The sequence below is a fragment of the Balaenoptera borealis genome, assembly GCF_965194805.1.
Source record: "Balaenoptera borealis genome assembly, chromosome: 1".
In the NCBI taxonomy this organism is placed as follows: Eukaryota; Metazoa; Chordata; class Mammalia; order Artiodactyla; family Balaenopteridae; genus Balaenoptera; species Balaenoptera borealis.
The window spans coordinates 53,856,233-53,875,582 of record NC_138860.1 but is presented as its reverse complement, the minus strand read 5'-3'; the positions used below and the strand labels follow the sequence as shown (position 1 = coordinate 53,875,582).

Sequence of the window (19,350 nt, the reverse complement as noted above, 5' to 3'; positions counted from 1 at the left end):
TTTTCTTAACTTTACCAAGGCTCGATTTGTGACCCAAGATATTATCTGTCTTGGAGAATGTTCCATGAGCACTTGAGAAGAAAGTGTATTCTCTTGTTTTTGGATGCAGTGTCCTATAAATATCAAATAAGTCCATCTGGTCTAATGTGTCATTTAAAGCTTGTGTTTCCTTATTTATTTTCATTTTGGATGATCTGTCCATTGGTGAAAGTGGGGTGTTAAAGTCCCCTGTTTGTAGACTTTTTGATGATGGCCATTCTGACTGGAGTGAGGTGATATCTCATTGTAGTTTTGATCTGTATTTCCCTAATAATTAACCATGTTGAGCATCTTTTCATGTGATTTTTGGCCGTCTGGATGACTTCTTTGGAGAAATGTCTATTTAGATCTTCTGCCTCTTTTTCAATGGAGTTTTTTGTTTTTTTGTTATTGAGCTGCATGAGCTGTTTGTGTATTTTGTAAATTAATCCCTTGTTGGTTTCATGGTTCGCAAATATTTTCTCCCATTCTGTGGGTTGTGTTTTCATTTTGTTTATTGTTTCCTTTTGTGTGCAAAAGCTTTTAAGTTTAATTAGGTCCAATTTTTTGTTTTTGTTTTTATTTTCTTTACTCTAGGAGGTGGATCCAAAAAGATATTGCTGCACTTTATGTCAGAGTGTTCTGCCTGTGTTTTCCTCAAAGAGTTTTATAGTATCTCATCTTACATTTAGGTCTTTAATCCAGTTAGAGTTTATTTTGGTATATGGTGTTAGAGAATGTTCTGATTTCATTCTTTTACATGTAGCTGTCCAACTTTCCCAACACCACTTGCTGAAGAGACTTTTCCCCATTGTATATTCTTGCCTCCTTAGTTGAAGATTAATTGACCATAGGTGTGTGGTTTTATTTCTGGGCTTTCTATACTGTTCTATTGATCTATGTTTCTGTTTTTGTGCCAGTACAATACTGCTTTGATTACTGCAGCTTTGCAGTATAGTCTGAATTCAGGAAGCCTGATTCCTCCAGCTCTGTTTTTCTTTCTCAGGATTGCTTTGGCTATTCGGGGTCCTTTGTGTTTCCATACAAATTTAAAAATTTTTTGTTTTAGTTCTGTGAAAAATGCCATTGGTAATTTGATAAGGGTTGCATTGAATCTGTAGATTGCCTTGGGTAGTGTAGTCATTTTCACAGTATTGATTATTCCAGTCCAAGAATGTGGTATATCTTTCCGTCTGTGTCATGTTTGATTTCTTTCATCAGTGTCTTAAAGTTTTTGGAGTCTTTTCCTCCTTAGGTAGGTTTATTCCTAGGTATTTTATTCTTTTTGATGTCATGGTAAATGGGATTGCTTCCTTAATTGCTCTTTCTGATTTTCATTGTTGCAGTGTAGAAATGCAACCGATTTCTGTGTATTAACACAGTAAAGTTGTATCCTGCAACTTTACTGAATTCATTGATGAGCTCTAGTAGTTTTCTGGTAGCATCTTTAGGATTTTCTGTGTATAGTATCATGTCATCTGCAAACAGTGACAGTTTTACTTCTTTTCCAATTTGGATTCCTTTTATTTCTTTTTCTTCTCTGATTGCTGTGGCTAGGACTTCCAAAACTATGTTGAATAAAAGTGGTGAAAGTGGACATCCTTGTCTTGTTCCTGATCTTAGATGAAATGCTTTCAGGTTTTCACCATTGAGTATGATGTTAGCCTTGGGTTTTTCATATATGGCCTGTATTATGTTGAGGTACGTGCCCTCTGTGCCCACTCTCTGGAGAGTTTTTATCATAAATGGATGTTGAATTTTGTCAAAAGCTTTTTCTGCATCTATTGAGATAATCATATGCTTTTTACTCTTCAGTATGTTAATGTGGTATAGCATACTGATTGATTTGTGGACATTGAAAAATCCTTGCATCCCTGGGAGATCCCACTTGATGATGGTGTATGATCCTTTAGTTTCATATTCATTCTATCTAACTCAATTTCAAGCTCATACAGTGAGAATATATCAAATATTTATTGTTTCTCCAAGGTGCCAGACTCTTTCTAGGAGCTAGAGATATAGCAATGAACCAAGTAGACAAGAATTAAAATCCCTACCCTTATGGAGCTTATATTCTTGTAGGAGAGAGAGAAAAAAACCAAAAATCATAATAAATTAGTGAGTTCATTTTTTGTTAGAAAGTAGTAAGTGCTATGGGCAAAAAACTATAGCAGGGGAGATTGGCGCACTAGAGGAGGGTTGCAAGATTAAATGGGATAGTCAGGGTAGGGCTCAATGAAGAGGTAACATTTGAGCAGATACTACAAGAAGGTGAGGAAGTGAACCATATGAATATCTTGAAGAGTTTCCCCATAGGAGGAAATTAATATATTTTGTCTGGTAACTCTTTGATACCTGTTTAACTCTTATATTACCTCTTTTTAAAAATTATTTATTTTGGCTGCATCTGGCCTTCGTTGTGGCATGCAGGATGTTTAGTTGCGGCATGCATGTGGGATCTAGTTTCCCGACGAGGGACCAAATCTGGGCCCCTGGTGCATTGGGAGCCTGGAGTCTTACCAACCTGACCACCAGGGAAGTCCCCTTATATTACCTCTTAACTTCCAAGATATGTATGTTTTATCCCTGGGTAGCCTCGTTGATTGCTTACAGCATGCATTATACTTTACATTTGTGCTAGTTCACAGAGCTCCCTACTCAGTACTATGTGTAGGTTAAGAACTCTATGATTGTTTATAGAAAATAAACCCACACCTATCTTTCCTGAGAATTCTTTATTTTTTTTAAGTGCAGAAACCGAAGTGTATAAGTTTACAGTAAAACTCATCCCTTTCACCTGTACCTTTATGAAACATCTTTTCTGAGTTTTATTAGCTTGATGTTTTCAATTAAGCTAACTCAGGACAAAGCAGAAGTTAATTGTAGGGAAATCTGTAGCTTGAGAGAATTCTTCGGGAGACGAAAAAGGTCAGGATATAGGATCAGGGAGAAACATAACTGATGTCTTTAATGCAGTCCTAACTGTGACAAAACATTTTTAAAAGTCTTATTGCAAATTGAAAATTGCAGTTATACATTATGTGATCTTAATTGAAACCAGTTAGATTTAATTTCAAAAATCCAAACAAATGACCAAAGAATGCTGTTAAGAAAGCTGAAAAAAAATACCTAAAAAAAATATATATATATTTTCTTATGCGTTCAGCAGGATTTTCTGCCATAGAGTTATCTGACAGGTGAGACCTGTTTGTCAACATGGTCTGTTTAGTAATCAGGTTTCTTAGTAACCAAACCTCCCAGAATAGGGCCCAAGACAGCCCCACCTCTGGCCAAGCCCCTGTCCACAGTGAATGGTGTAGAGAGATGGCAGAATGATTCATTTGGTTGCCCCTGATCTCTTCCAGAGAAGAACCACGGCCGACAAAGGTAAATTACCTTCAGGATGGTAAATTAATTACTGTCAGGCTTGTTACAGATCCAACCAGTCAGAGGTACTGATCTGTCCTCCTTAACACAGACTTACACTGTCTGGTGCTGAGGAATCTCTTGATTTTTTTCTTCAAACAGCTATATCAATATAATTGCTTCTCAACCTGGGACCTATGCAACACTGAGCATTATTTTAAACAGAGGCCTTTACATTGAGATGTTTTGTCCCCATAGAGCGTGATGGAGTAACACATTGTACAGCTGCCATTCTCCAGAGAGACCCTCACAAAAGCAGGTTGTCTACCTCCTGTCTCCTAAGGCAGCCTCATGAATAAACCATCTTAATGTTAGGTCAACTGCATAAATAATTTAAGGCTAGGCCTGGGAGGGAAGAGGAAAGGTGAGTCTGTGGGACACGGATCATACCACCAGTAGTCTGTCAGCTAAGGTTTGGGAGGGTCCTTGCAGCTTGGTGACAGGTAGTGCAGCCATAAGGTTCAGCTGAACAGAAATTCCATTTCACCTTATTGTCCCCTTTCTGGAACTCAATTAACAATGGATGGGAACTGATACAATCTTAAGCTTCCCCAGAATGTGCCCAACTCCTGCTCTTCTGTGAGGCTAACTCCAAACTAGAATGACTAGGGCTAGTTTCCTCTGGACATGAATTTGAATCCTTATCTCCTTGTAGAGGGAACACCAATCACAGGTCTTTTGAATCTTTCCACTGGGAAGCTGCAGAAACACTTTAGAGAGAAGCTTGCTTCTCTCATTTCTGATTGTGTGTTCTCACTCACTTCTCCTCACTAGACTGGAGTTATGTGGCATTTAAAAAATGTTCTTTCAAGTCTATTTATCCATCTGTCTCCTAGATCAGTCCCCATCCCTCAATCTTCTTCTCTTCCATGTATATTTCAAGTTTAGCTCTTTCTGCTTATGTCACACTTCCCTCCAATCTCTTTCCCTTGTTCTTTGTCAGCCAGCAAAAATCTCTCTCTTCTCATCTCCAAAACAGCCTACACACCATCTGTCGAGGTTGGCAGGCTCCTGTTCTCTCCTCTCTTTCTTCCCCTGGTGGGAGTCAGTCAAGATAAGCATGTGGATCCCCTGTGAAGCAGCTATAGGCAAACTGGACCCATCTGATGGTTCCTTCTTCACTAATGACTGCAGTTTCATGGGATTAGAAGTGAGCTTTGGGTACCAGTCTGTCTACTTGGACCCAGGCAAAGAGATACACACAGGGGGTGTTTAGGAGAACAGACTCTAGGGTCAGACAGTTTTGGTTTCAGTTCTGGGCTCTACTAGTTCTGTGATCATGGGTGAGTCACTTAACACATCTAAGGATCCTTATATAGAAAATAGATATGTATCTTCCTCATAGGGCTTACGGTGAGGAGTGAATGAGATAATTCAGAGCTTAGCACAGTCGCCTAGCCCATAAATGTTAGCTCTTATCATTATGTCATCCCAAACTGATAAGCAAAAGCCCAATATTTTTCTCAGCAGTTAAGAGAAATATTCAACAATTTCAGGTTGCAGAAATTATTGTTCCAATAATTGCTCTGCTATGAGCAGAGGTAATCGGGGTCTCCTGCGAACTTCATTTCCTATCATTACTTCTTATTTTTGATGGAGGTTCCTTGACAGTTTGAACCTCCTTTAACATGGAACGGGTAAACCTTTTGCAGCTGAGACAAGAGACCTGGCTTCTTTAATTGACAGCCCACTGCATATATCATCATGCCTCTCAGTATACTGGTGCATGCCCACTTCAGCTGTGGATGGATGGGCCTGGTAATTATCAAAGGATTAGTCTAAGAGGGAAGTGATTTGCAGAAATAGAGATGAGATTAGAGAGACCCACTGTGAAAGCCGTCTGGTCCCAAACTCAGTCTAACATTTTCTTTTCTCTTACTACACTGCCTGGGTCTGTGTATATATGTTGGTTTGTGGAGAGGAAATGAGCCCATCCAAGCCCTACTCTTATTAAGAGCATCACTCATCTCCCTGGTACAACTGAGTTTCTACTTTTATTACTACCAGTGGCCAGACCTTACGTTCCACTTTGGATTATTTATAGTGGTGGGTCAGAAGATGAATAAATGCAATTCACAAAACACTTAAAACTTATTTTACCCAAGCCTTCCTACAAATATCTCATTGGAGCAATGAACAGGGCAAAAGAGATCAGGTTTTACTCTTCTCAGCCAATAATCAGAAATGAATACGCAATCAGGTAATTGAAACCATAAGGTAAACAAGCAAAGACCCCCAAATAACTTAAAAACCAGTTAGATTTAGTGATATCCAAGACCGAATAGTCCAAGAATAACAGAGATTTGACCGAATGGTAAGAACCAGCCTGCAGGGGCTGTAGGGTGAGCCCGTTCCAGTGGGTGTAACTACCCAGCAATAGCCAACCACTGCCCATATGGGGTAGAAGAGCCTGGGAAGAAGAAACCCACCTGGGCTGTGAGGCATAAACTGTTCATGGGACCAGTCTTGTGTCCAGATGCAGTGCAGTGAAGACAGGGGCAGGCTCTGGCCACACTTCTCCTTCCTCCCTATACGTTTCAATGTGAGGATCTCAGTACATATGGTTTTTTTCACCCACCTGGAAGACAAGAGCATGGTCGGAAGACAAAAGCATGGTTGGAAGACAAAAGCATGGTCGGAAGACAAGAGCATGTGATGGGTGAAGGGAAGGAGGCAAACCTCCTCAATAACACTGTCATGTTTCCAAAGCAGTTTTGATCAGCAATAACAAATGCCTGGATTTGAGCAATTGTAAATGATTTCCCAGGCTGTGAGGGGGAGGGATTAGAGAGACAATTAAACAAAATCATCTGTGTTATCATATTGAAAGCAAATATCTGCCTTATGTTAATGGCATTTAAAGGATCCACAGAGGTAATACTAATGGAATTATAGGGGACGTGGCCAGGAATACCCAACAAGCGCCTATGGTAATTCAATTAGAAGAACCTTTAGGAACCCTAAAGTTGCATGATATTCGTAGTTTCCCCTTTGTTGGGCAGTTTAACAAAATATTTATCAGTCTCTCTTTGCACAGGGAAGGAAATGAAAGTGTGTGCTTTGTTGAACTTGAGCCATGCTACTAAACCATGCCTCAGGTAGAATTTAACAGTGAGAACCTTGCTGTGTCCAGCATGTGCCCTCAACAAAGGCGAGGTCTTTTCAGCACACTGTTGAGGCAGTCACAGAATGAATTGTTCTGTGCATGTATGTCTTTCCCATCACATGGTGAAACTGTTTAAAAAGTATTAGCATGCCAGTGCTGGAAGGAGACCCAGCTGTCATCCATTCCAATCACCCCATTTTATTCAGGAGGCAACAAAAGCTCAGGGGAGTAACTTGTTCAAGGTCACAGAGCTAGTTATGGCTGAAAGCTGCAACTAGAACCCAGATCCCATTCTTCCCTGTCCATGACCCTAGATTTTCCCATGCTACTATTGCAGTAGAAATACTGGTGTTAGGGCTAGATAGAGATTGACATATGGAGAAGGTAGTGGTGATGCTTATGAGATGTTTAGCTGTATATCTTATTGTTTGTACCATGCAGAAAGGAATATCATTGACACTCTTTATGTCCCATTATTACTCAATAGAAGACACATGGGAGGGGTTTTTTTGGTTTGTTTTTTCTGTTTTATCCAATAACATTTTTTAAGGTAACTTGTAGAAAGCAAATTTTCTACGCGACACCCTAAAAATCTGTCTGTATCATATGACTCAGTCCTACTTCTTTCCATAAAGAGGATATTTTACTTTGCCATTGTATTGTCATCCACAATTCAAAGAGGATAGATAATGGGGTTCTTTCCCCTAATATGTCTCTGAGAATCCAGGTCGAGACTGAGGACACTGTGCTGTGTCCCAGACTCCACCTCACCAGGATACCCAAGGACAGGATCACAAAGAAGATGAGAAATAATCATTTGCCTGATATCAGGCAATAGGGATAAGATACATTCTTAATTTGCAGGCAAAATCTTGCATCTAACCATTTAGTGTATCAAATCTCCTTCTATCCCCTTTTGATTTTCATAAGCCTTCATTTTTCCCAGTCTCCTGAACAGCTGCCCATGACTAAGAAGATTTAACTCTCTTTCCATACATATAAGGATGTCTTGTACATATCTGCATATGGAGATAAAAGGTACGACTATAAAGTGATGAGTTTTGTGTGTGTGAACACGCGTGCGTATGAATGAAGCATATACATCAGGACCTGCATTACCCAATCAGAGTTGGCCCTCAAATAGCCTCTAATTCCCTTGAGAGGCTCATCACTATCTCCAGTGATACTCTACTAATTAGAACATCTTGGGTATCCTTTTTAAAATATCACTTTTGGGACGCATACCAAAATGTTTTCTACTCATTTGTTCATTGTTTCGTCGAACACTTTTCAGTCACTTTTCATATGTCAAGCAATATGGCAGAACCTGCAGGTATAAAATTTAAAAATTTAAACTCCTCCATTATTGAGGAGTTTACAGCCCAGGATTTTCCTAAACGTATCCCACTGATTTTCATTGTCTTCTTTTATTCATCATATTTGGTTCTAAGGGACTTTTTATTTAAACATAAAATATTTCCTCAAAGGACAAATATTTGCCACCACTAATTATATTTACAAGGATGTGCTTCAGGTTTTGGAAACACTTCCAAAAATATTTTGGGTCATTGCCTCATCCCTGGAATAAAATAGTGTACCTAAGGGACTTCTCTGACGAGCTAAATACTCTTTTTAGATGTTTAAATTCTGGCATATTTAGCCAACTATTGTTACAATTTTATCTTATTTTTTAAACTCTTTCATATCTTTAAATATTTATGTACACCATTGGTTTCCATGCTTCTTTGACTCTTCCACCGTATGGAATGAACTTTAGGTGCTGACAGTACACACACACACACACACACACCACTGATCCCAACAGGTCAAGAAACAACACTCACCATTACAAGGAGGGGTGCTCTCTAATATTTTCCTTTTTTGTGTTTTTAGGCCCTAACATAATGCATTAATTCAGTTCATAGGCCACTAAGGGGTATTGACTGCAGTGTAGGGTACTTGGTGTGACACTGTTATTTTTTATTACATATGTTTAAATACTTCCCTAAAATACAGTACAGAAGAACTATCACATTTATTCCCCCAAATTACAATCTTCCAAAGTATCCTGCAAGTACCACTTTTAAAAACAGATTTACTGCACATGTTTGTAGTACTTATTTATTATCTAGCTAGGTAGCAAGCTATTGCTACTTTCCCTGTTTTTACCCTATTCTTGATTCCTAGGTGACAAAAGTGTTGCCAATGCACCACGATGACTTTCTTCTTTCTACGTTTACCCCATCTCTGTGCTGTATTTATTTCTATGCTGATGGTGTTTCCTTATTTAAGCACTTAACAGCTATATCAAAATAAGCATTTAATAAAGTTAGGTTTACCACTTAATAGGGATTCTTTTATTATGCCAGATGACAAACTAATTGATTTCATTTCTTTCAGCCTTTTGACCCACTTCCCGTATTTAAAAATAGTATCGTTACCCTTTTATAGTTTAATCTTATGCCCACAGGCTCAGATGTGGCCCTGGGCAGACTTGCATAGGGCAAAGCATGTGTCCAGCACCCTGTCTTTCCTTACAGCATCCTCTTCTGTGCCCACACCTTCCCTCAGAGCACTGAGTCCTCCTAAGTTGTTTCCTACCTGATCTGGGTTTGATTCCCAGTCCTGCCTCTCACTGACTTTGTGCCTCTAAACAAGTCATTTAAGTCCTCTCAACTGAAGTTTCTTTAACCATAAGATTGGGGAAATTGCAGGTTGCTGTGAGTAGAGTGAAGTCAATCCAACAGCAACTCCTGCAAGCAGAGGAGGGACTCAGTCCCTGAAAAGCATCTAGGAGGGAGCCACGCCAGCCTAGGGATGCCGAGAGGCAGAGCAGATGTCACTGGCCAGCCATGGAACGAAGTATCCGCAAAGCCAACTGGAAAAAAATGTTTGGAATCCAAGTCCTAGATGACCAGCAAAGATGGCCTGTAGGTAACATTGTTGATATCAGATCCGCCAAGAGCAAAAAAACCTGGCAGATGTCATTTTGCTGGTTTGTTGTTTCTTTTAAAAGTGTTTGGTGTGTACCCCACCCCCCACCCCCGAGGCTGTTGCCTCAAAGCATTTGTGAAGAATAATGATACCTTCCTCACTGGGTTATTTTAAGATATTGATGGCACTGAGTATGAAAGTGCTTTGAAAATGGTAAAGCGCTCTACAAATGCTAATTTCTCTATTTACCCCTTTTCAAAACTGTTCAAAGCTGGCAATTTATATTGGGATAAGAAACAAATTCATGGTCAGGAATAGAAGACTGATATTGTTGAATGAAATGCACACTTTAGTTGATTGCATTCTCCTAGCTCCTTTATTTCCAGCTCAAGCTATCCATTAGAATCACCTTATGAACTTTGAGGACTTACCAGTGCCCAGCCCTCTACCCAGAGACTTTGCGCCGCTTGGTCTGGGGAGGGGCTCAGGTAGCAGCTTGGTGTAAAAGGTGATTCTAATGTGTTGTCAGAATTGAGAGCCACTGTCAAAAGAGGAAATCTCATATGTTAGAATTGAGGGGAAAACCTAAATGATAACCAGACAAGGCTCTTAATGAGTCCAGGCAACCCTGCATATACTCTCACAGATGCATGGGATTCTTCGCATTAATTTCTTCAATCAAAATATATTCATTGGGCAGCTGCTCTCTGTCAGGCATATTCTGGGAAATCAAAGATAAATAATACAAAACTCCTATCCTTACGCAGTTCAGTCTGTGGAAGACATAGGCTTTCGTGTAAGTTGTAAGTAGTTACAATTGTATGTGTGAGTTCTATAATGGGGTAAGGAGGCTATAGGTGTAAGACTATACATTCTACCAGGGAATATCAGGAAAGCTTTTCATCAAATGTGAAATTTAAACTGAGTGATGACAAACGTGTACAGTTTTGTCAGGCAGAGAATAATTATGACAGCTAACATTCATTGGGCCATTAGCATGACCAGTCACCACTCTAAACACCTTACCCTATAACTCATCCGATCATTCCAATGACAAACTTAGGAGGTGAGTGCTAATATTCGCCCCATTTTATTACAGGGAAGTGGTCCTCCAAATGCATGCCTCCTACAGCAGAGGGCCATCCCTAGGCACCTTGTTAGAAATGCAAATTCTCAGTCCCCACCCCAGACCTACTGACTGGGAAACTCTCTGGTTGGGCTTCTCCCTCCCCCTTCCCCTACCCTTCCCCTACCCTTCCCCCTCTCCCCCTTTCTCTGTCTCCCTCTCTCTGTCTCCCTCTCTCTACCATATCAGGACACAACAAGAAGGTAGGCATCTGCATGCTAGGAAGGGATGTCTCAGCAGAACCCAACCATGCTGGCATTCTGATCTTGGACTTGAATTTTCTGTTGTTTAAATCACTCAGTCTATGATATTTTGTTGTAGCAGCCCAAGCTGACTAATACAAACCTCCACCCAGGAAGAGGGAAGATTGTATGCAAAGGAGCAGAGATAAGAGAGAGCATGGAATATACCTAAAAACAGATGAATAGGATGAGGGATACGGTGTTGGATGTGGGGCCCACGATGGAGTATGTATGAGGTGTGACGAAAACTAAAGCATGAGAGATTGAAGTCAGATACTGAAGGCCCTTGTATGCAAGGGAAATGTGTTTAAACTTTTTCGTAGGAGCAATGAGGAGCCACTGAAAGATTTTAAGCAGATCAGATTCGTATTTTAGAACAGTAACTATTAGGGGAGAAATGAATGGATATGCATCCGGTGATTAGAGGGGTAGATTGATGTGTTAGGAAACTCTTGCATGATTCCAGATTCAAAGCAAAGAAAACATGAACTGAAGTCATAGAAGTTTGGGTCTGAAGTTTAAATATAAGATGCACTGAGATTAAGATGCCTATGGAAAATGTATATAGAAATATATATATGTAACATATAAACAGATGTATGTATAGATTTATATGAGTATGGATGGGAGAAAGTTGCTTAAAGACAGACACTAAGCTGTTCATATTTCTTATTCAGACTAGAGGAACTGGAGAGGGAAGGAAAAAATAATTAATGTCTCCTTATACCTCTGTATTATACTTGTTGCAATGAGCACACAGTACCTAACTAATTTTTTAACAAACCCAATAATGATCACACACGCACACACACATGCAGTTCTGGAGCTCAGGTGTGAGAGCTCGGCTTGAGGTGTAAATTTGGGTGACACCGCTGTAGGGGTAACAGTGAAAACTGTGGGAGTTGAGAAACCTTGGGACTGAGGAGAAAAGTCCTCCAAGGGTGGCAGGCGGGGACCTACCCTGTTTAAATGCTAGACAAGGAAAGCATGGGAGCCTAGAAGGAGTAACCCGAGAAGGGATGCCAGAAGAGTCCATGATCCTGAGGAAGCAGACCTGTCATCCCTGGCGTACCCCCAGCCTTCTTGACACATAACAGATACTCCGTTGGCCATTCAACAGCTGAGGAATGAAAGAATATATTTTAGCAAGTGGAGTGACATCTGTGTCACACACTACGAGAAGAGTCATTAGCTGTGCAATACACCCTTTAAATTTGTCAATTAGAAGATTTCTGAGTCAAAAGAAAAGCTATTTTTATTTTTATTTTCTTCTCCCTGTTGTTTCTCATATCTGACATCCCCTTTCCTAATCCTGAAAAAAAAATATTCACTCATAGATACACAAACACATATCATGCACACCTAGATTCAAATGGACGTAGCATTCTATTTTTATCCCTGAGGTAGTATCTTAGGAAAGAAAAAAAACACCCTTAGATATTTTTCTCATTGCAAGATGGGGGTAAGGGTGGGGGTAAGGAAGTGTATGTAAAGGTCTTTCACCCGTATTATACTGTATTGCTCCCAAATGGTTGAAGTCATGAACTTTTAATCTTGGCAGCATGATAATTCTCTTAGAGACAGGAGGAAACATGAGGAAAATCAACGACCCGTTAGCAGCAGGGTGGTGGTTTGCGTTCTCAACTTTGGCTACATGCACTGGAACACATGCTGTTTGCCTTTCTTTTTTTTTTTTTTAATTTTTATTTATTTATTTATTTTTATTTATGGCTGTGTTGGGTCTTCGTTTCTGTGCGAGGGCTTTCTCTAGTTGTGGCAAGTGGGGGCCACTCTTCATCGCGGTGCGCGGGCCTCTCACTATCGTGGCCTCTCTTGTTGCGGAGCACAGGCTCCAGACGCGCAGGCTCAGCAATTGTGGCTCACGGGCCTAGTTGCTCCGCGGCATGTGGGATCTTCCCAGACCAGGGCTCGAACCCGTGTCCCCTGCATTGGCAGGCAGATTCTCAAGCACTGCGCCACCGGGGAAGCCCCTGTTTGCCTTTTTAAGGGCAACTTTGCAGAGCACGAGACCAGCAAAGAGAAGGATTAGCTGATCATTTTGACCATCATCTCCTCTGAGGTAGAAAGAGACTGGAGGGCCACCGACCCTCCCCCAAATGTCCCAGACAGATTGAATTGAGGGCTGTTAAGGATTAATTCCCATAGTTGGTTACTCACAGCATCTGATCTAGATTTCCTTGTATTCAACAGTTCTCCATCACGCTCCAGCTGAAGCCCTTTGCCTCATCTTTCTTTGGGGAGGATACAAAAATGACAGCATTTTCAGGGTAAAAATTGCTTCTTAGCACTCTGATTTTAAAATTTAGTTTAAATTGAGAAATTTGGGATGCAGGCATGTCCCAAGATTATTTTGTTGATGTTGTTGCATGAAAGCAGGGTAGGGAAGGGATTGAAGGATATCTTCTTTTTTAAAAAAATGCACTGAATTCTAGAGCATGACCAGACTCCTCTTTTTTCCTTATTCTTCCAACCAGTGAATGCATCAGTAGATACCAATGGCTCTGGATGTAAAATATAGAGAGAATTTGACCATTTTTCATCATCTCCACAGCTACCACTTTAGTCCAAGCCATCACCATCTTCTACCTGGTTGTTCTGACCTCTGAACAGTTCTCTACTCCACCCAGGGCATCCTAGAGGCTATTCTCAACAGAGCAGCTGGAACAAGGCTGCTACAACAGATTATTATATTCAGATTACAGCTGGAGTCCTTACAGAGTCTGACAGAATCTGGTCGTCTACCTCTCTGACCTCGCTTCCTCCTACTCTCTCACTCCCTCTCTGCCCTGTAGCCACTCCGGCCTCTTTGTCATTCCTGTAGCTCCTGCCTGCACTCACTCCTACCTAAGCCTGGCATGCTTTTATCCTCCAAATACCCTCTTAAGTTCACACCCCACTTGCTTCAAGTTTTTGCTCAAATACCCTATTACTTGAGTACTCTCTGCAAAACAGCAACCCTCGCTGTTTCTCCCTATCCCCTTGCCCTGCTTTATTCTTCTTCATGGAACTGTTACTACCTGATATATTATGTATTTATTTGTTGATATGCTTGCTGAATGTACCTTTCCCCATTAGAATGTAAATTAAGGAAGCAGATGATTAGTGTGTTGCCTGTAGCAATTAGTCAATATTTTGTGGAATAAATATAAGCTACAAAATAATATTTATTGTGCCTCATAGTGTATAACACAGGTGTTGAATAGAACTTGGACATCCAAGGGTTCTGGAAGCCTAAACTTATGATGGTGTATCTATACTTTCAGATTATTTTCTCCTAATTTGTCCCTTATTTAATTAGGATAGGCTTGAACAGGAGTCTTCTGGCAATTTCAACTTCATCAATTGGATCATAAAGGACTGTTTCTTTAATAAAAGAGAAGGTGGAATGTTTCTTCAACTTTCTTTTGAGACCCTAAGGTGGGTCCTTCCTTGTTATGGGAAGTCAGAGATTTTGCATTGTACCTTTTGGCAGCCCACATGATAACTAACACATTGCCTTACGTGTAGTTGGTTGTCATTAAAAAGAGTTTGCCTGAAGAGTAAAAATTGAGTAAATATTTCGCTGGTTGTAGTAGGTTTTTTCCAAAGCCTAGGGCATGTCTGGAACTCCCATTCTTGAATCTGGAATGAGGGTCAGCCTTATAAACCTTGGTCTAATTGGGATCCGTTGAGATGAAGTGAGATCCAGTGCTCTAAACAAAAGCCATATCCAGTTCACTTTTCATTCACTCAAGGAACATTTAAATGCCTATTATGTGTTAGGTAATATGCTAAGTACTGGGATAAATGATGAGCCCAAAGGAGTCATGTTGCAACCTATACGGAACTTAAGACTAGTAGGGGAGACAGACCTTGATCAAACAATGATTCAAACAGTTGTGTAAAATCATAGTTGGCAAGTGCTATGAGTAAAAGAGACACAAGGTTGCAGGTGGCTATAATCGGAAATTTGACCCTGACAGGGAGATTCAAGGAAGGCTTCCTTAAGGAAGTGAATTGAGTTAAGAGAGAACTGGAGCAGAGCCCTCAAGGCAGAGGCAACATGAGGAGCAAATGCACCGTGGTTGAAGGACATTAGACCCGTCTGAGGTCCTTAAGAAGGTCTTCATGGTGAGTGCACAGAGCAGGGTAGAACATACAAGACTGGAGATGTGGGTGAGGCAGGTCATTCACAGCTTCATAGGTTATTTTGATAATTTCTTAAACATATATCTAAAGAGTGATGGTAAGGCATGAAATAATTGATATGTTTGGGGGTGGAGAGTAAGGAGCTGCCTAACAAATTACCACAAATCTAGTGACTTCAACCAACTCACATTAATTATTCCATATTTTGCATGAGTCAGGAATCCGAGCATGACTTAGACAGATTATCTGCTCAGGGTCTCACAAGTCTGCAGTCAAGGTGTTGATCAGGCTGCATTGTCACCTGGAAGCTCAACTAGGGAAGAATCAACTTCCAAGTGCTTTCAGCTTGTTGACTGAATTTTTTTTTTAAGATTATTTTATTTTATTTTGATTTTTAAAAAATTTATTTTATTTATTTATTTTTGGCTGCATTGGGTCTTCGTTGCTGTGCTCGACCTTTCCCTAGTTGCGGCAAGCGGGGGCTACTCTTCGTTGCGGTGCGTGGGCTTCTCATTGCCGTGGCTTCTCTTGCTGCGGAGCACGGGCTCTAGGCGCCTGGGCTTCAGTAGTTGTGGCACGTGGGCTCAGTAGTTGTGGCTCGCGGGCTCTAGAGCACAGGCTCAGTAGTTGTGGCGCACGGGCTTAGTTGCTCCTTGGCATGTGGGATCTTCCTGGACCAGGGCTCAAACCCATGTCCATTGGCAGGCGGATTCTTAACCACTGCGCCACCAGGGAAGTCCTTGTTGACTGAATTTATTTCCTTGCAGCTATAGGTCTGAGGGCCCCAGCTTCTTACTGGCTGTCAACTGGAGGCTGCCCTCAGGTCCCCGACCCATGGCCCTGCAGAGGCGGTTCACGACATGGCTGTTTGCTTCTTCAAGGCCCCGGGAGAATCTCTGTCTCCAGTCTGGTAATATGGAGTCTTACATCATGTACTGTAATCATGGGAGTGACATCCTATCCCCTTTGCTGCATTCTACTGGTTAGACATAAATTACGGATCCTCCTTGTACTCAAGGGGAGGGAGTCATGCAAGGGCCTGAGTCATTGGGGGCCACCTTAGGGTGTGTCCACCACAGGAGGGAAGAAGGAGATGACAGATGTTCAGATCTGATGGATTATGCAGAGTGCATTGAAAGTCTAGATGAGAGATGATGGTTTAGATTAGGGTGGTGGCTGTGAAGACAGAGACGTAAGGTTTAACTTTGAGCGTTATTTTAGAGGTCAGATTAATGGAACTTAGTGGTGGCTTGCACTTAAGGGGCAAGGAAGAGGAAGATGTCAAAAATGACTACCCGGTTTCTATTGAATAAGTAGATCAGTGGCGCTAACTCTGTCCACTCAGTAAAAGTCATTGGGAGGCTTTAAAAAAAGTACTCTAGGGCCTGACCCCAGGCTTTTAAAACCAGAATCTTTGGGGGTCCAGACATTGGTATCTTTTTTCTTATTTTTTTATTGAAGTATAGTTGGTTTACAATATTGTGTTAGTTTCTGGTGTGCAGCAAAATGATTCAGTCATATATATATATATATATATATATATACTTTTTTCCATTATAGGTTATTACAAGATATAGAACATAATTCCCCATGTTATACAGTAGGTCCTTATTGTTTATTTTATATATAGTAATGTGGCATTGGTATTTTTAAAAAGATTTTACAGATGATTTCAATGTGCACCCAGGATTGAGAACCACAAGACTAGATGTATTATTATACCCTTCATTCTGATAGGAAACCACTTAAGATCATGAGGCTGGTTTTCAGGATGTTGAATTTGAGGAAGTTTTGAGACATCCAGTTAAAATACTCAGTCAGGTTGTACACAAATCATATGAGCTCAGGATGGAGACCTGGGCTAGAGGTATGAATTTCACATGATCTATGGGTAAACTGCCTTGTGTAGCCACGAATGGGGGTGAAATCACCTAGTGGTAGAATATATAGTAAGAAGAGATAAAGGCCTGTCCTTAGGCTTTGAGAAACTCCAACATTTAATGACTTGGTGTAGGAATATGAGTCTACAAGGAGTGGCCACAGAGAAAGCAGTAAAAACAGACTGTGGGATCAAGGAAGTCAAGAGAAGAGAATGTTTACAGAAGAGGCAATGGTCAGTGATGTCACATGAACTTATGGAAGTGGGCTGGGGGTTACTCAGATGCCTGACTCTCTCCCCAGTAAAAGTTGTGAGTTAGAAAGCTTTAATTACTTTTAATTGAATCCCCAAACTAGTATCTGCAAACTTTTCCTCTTGTTTTCCTCATTACAAAGGTAATGACTGTAAAATGTAGGAAATTTAGGAAGAACAGATTAGCCCAAATGAAGGAAATTTTAATTCCCCATAAACCTACCAACCAATGGTAACTACAATTGGTATGTATCTATCTCCTTGGAGTTCTTTTTTCAGCAGATATACATTATTTTTTAACAGAATAATGACTTGCATACTGTTTTATAGCCTGTATTTGTCACTTAATATATCCTGTACAATTTTTCATATTCTTACATAGCATACTCTCAAATGATCACATTATGCTGAATTGTATGGATATGCCATAATTTGCTCAAGCAATCTATTATTTGACATTTAGGTTGTTTTGATTTCTCCACTATTATGAAGATAACATTATAAAATATAAGACATAATTGTGAATGTGGGGGGTCAACAAAGCACTCAAAAGTTGGGATCCAATTTAGGGATAAGACACAGGTAAAGATCAGCTTTATTTCTGAAAGAGATGAGTAGAGGATGTGACCTAGATCTGGAACTAAATCTGGCATAGACAAAACAAGCCTTCCCATCGCGACCTCTCCAAACCAACCACCGTGCAACAGAAGCAGAGCCTGCTCTGCTAACTTATTGGATGATAGAACAGGCAGAATGCATATCCACTGCAGGCAGACAGCTTACAAAGAGAAAGAAGTCTAGAACTAACAGGGCCAGACCAGATCTGTTCTTCTCTCAGACTCACAGTACAAACAATTCCTGGTGACTACTTCTCTTGGTGAAGTCTTCCGCATATGTGGTAGCCAGCTTTCGAGATGGTCTTCAGTGATTCTCAGTTCTGGTATTCAAACCCTTGTGTAACCCCCTCCCACGGGGAATCAGGCTTGGTCTATGTGAGCAATAAACACAGCAGAAATGATGGTGTGTGACTTCCAAGGTTAGGTCATAAAAGGCATTACAGCTTTTGCCTTGCTTTCTTTTGGATCACTCACTCAGAGGAAAGCCAGCTTCCGTGTTGTGAGGATACTCAAGCTGCCCATGGAGAGGTCCATATGAAAAGGAACAGAGACTTCCAACCAAGAGCCAGCACCGACCAACCTGTCAGCCTTGAAAATGACCCAACTTAGACATAGAGCCTCTATCCCAAGTCAGACCTTTAGATGCCTGTAACCCTAGCTGACATCATGACTACAACCTCACAAGAGACCCAGAGCCAGAACGACCCAAATTCCTGACCCACAAAAATTGTGAGAAAGTGAATGTTCTTTATTGTTTTCAGGCACTAAGTTTCTGATAATTTATTACGCAGTAATAGATAATTAATATACCTTAGAAACATAAGTGGCTCTTTCTCTCTCCCAGTTGCCAAAGAGTAAACATCTTTGTAGCTGAATCTTTGTGCATATCTGAAATAATTGTCCAGATGTAGAATTGCTAGATCAAAGGAAATGCAGAATTCCAGTGTTAAATATGGTTCAATCTTAACTGTGCTATTTTAGACATCATGGCATTGGCCTTAAAGTATGCAGTCAAACCATCACTACTCTTGTCCCATTCACACACTTGCCTGCAGGACTGTGTCTTTGTTTTCTGCCTGGAGAGAGTGGGAGGAACAGGAGGAAGGATGGAACAATGACAGGCGTCCCCAAAGGTTGATAGAAAGCATGAGGGGTCCTAGGGCATGTGCTGACTTTTGGAGGATCACCTTTGTAAATATATCAGAAAGATGTGTGTTTATGAAGGCTCAATGTGGCAACACTGACAAATGAGACTTGATGTACTGACAGAAGTATTTGGTGTGTTAAATAGAAACACACTGATAGATGGAAATTCAAAATTCCTGGAAAGAAGAAAAAGGACAGATGCTGAGCCCAGGAAAGAGCTGCGTGGAGAGAAGAGAGAGAAGGCAAGAATAAAAGAAACAAAGAACCCCACAGCAATAGATAACACATATGGTACTCCAGTTAGAGGAAGACATAACTACTGCAGGAGAGGGAGATTTCAGCTAATGATCCCACCCATAGCAAGCTGCTCCTGTTTATGGGCAGGAAGCTATAAAGTTCTGACAGTGGCAGCCTCATGCTTTTCAAAAGCCTAATTTTAGAATACTCTTGATAAT

General features: G+C 40.7%; 1 protein-coding gene across 2 annotated transcripts in view; it reads left to right on the top strand.

The window, feature by feature from the left end:
• The window catches only part of BRINP2 (BMP/retinoic acid inducible neural specific 2), a 120,011-nt gene that overhangs the window by 24,986 nt on the left and 75,675 nt on the right, over positions 1-19,350 (top strand). The window contains exon 2 of one of the 2 annotated variants that reach the window (XM_082384035.1): positions 15,769-15,911. The exons of the other annotated variant lie outside the window; for it this stretch is intronic. The gene's annotated coding sequence lies outside the window, so the exon portion shown is untranslated. The remainder of the gene's footprint in view (positions 1-15,768; positions 15,912-19,350) is intronic. 2 annotated transcript variants of the gene reach the window in all.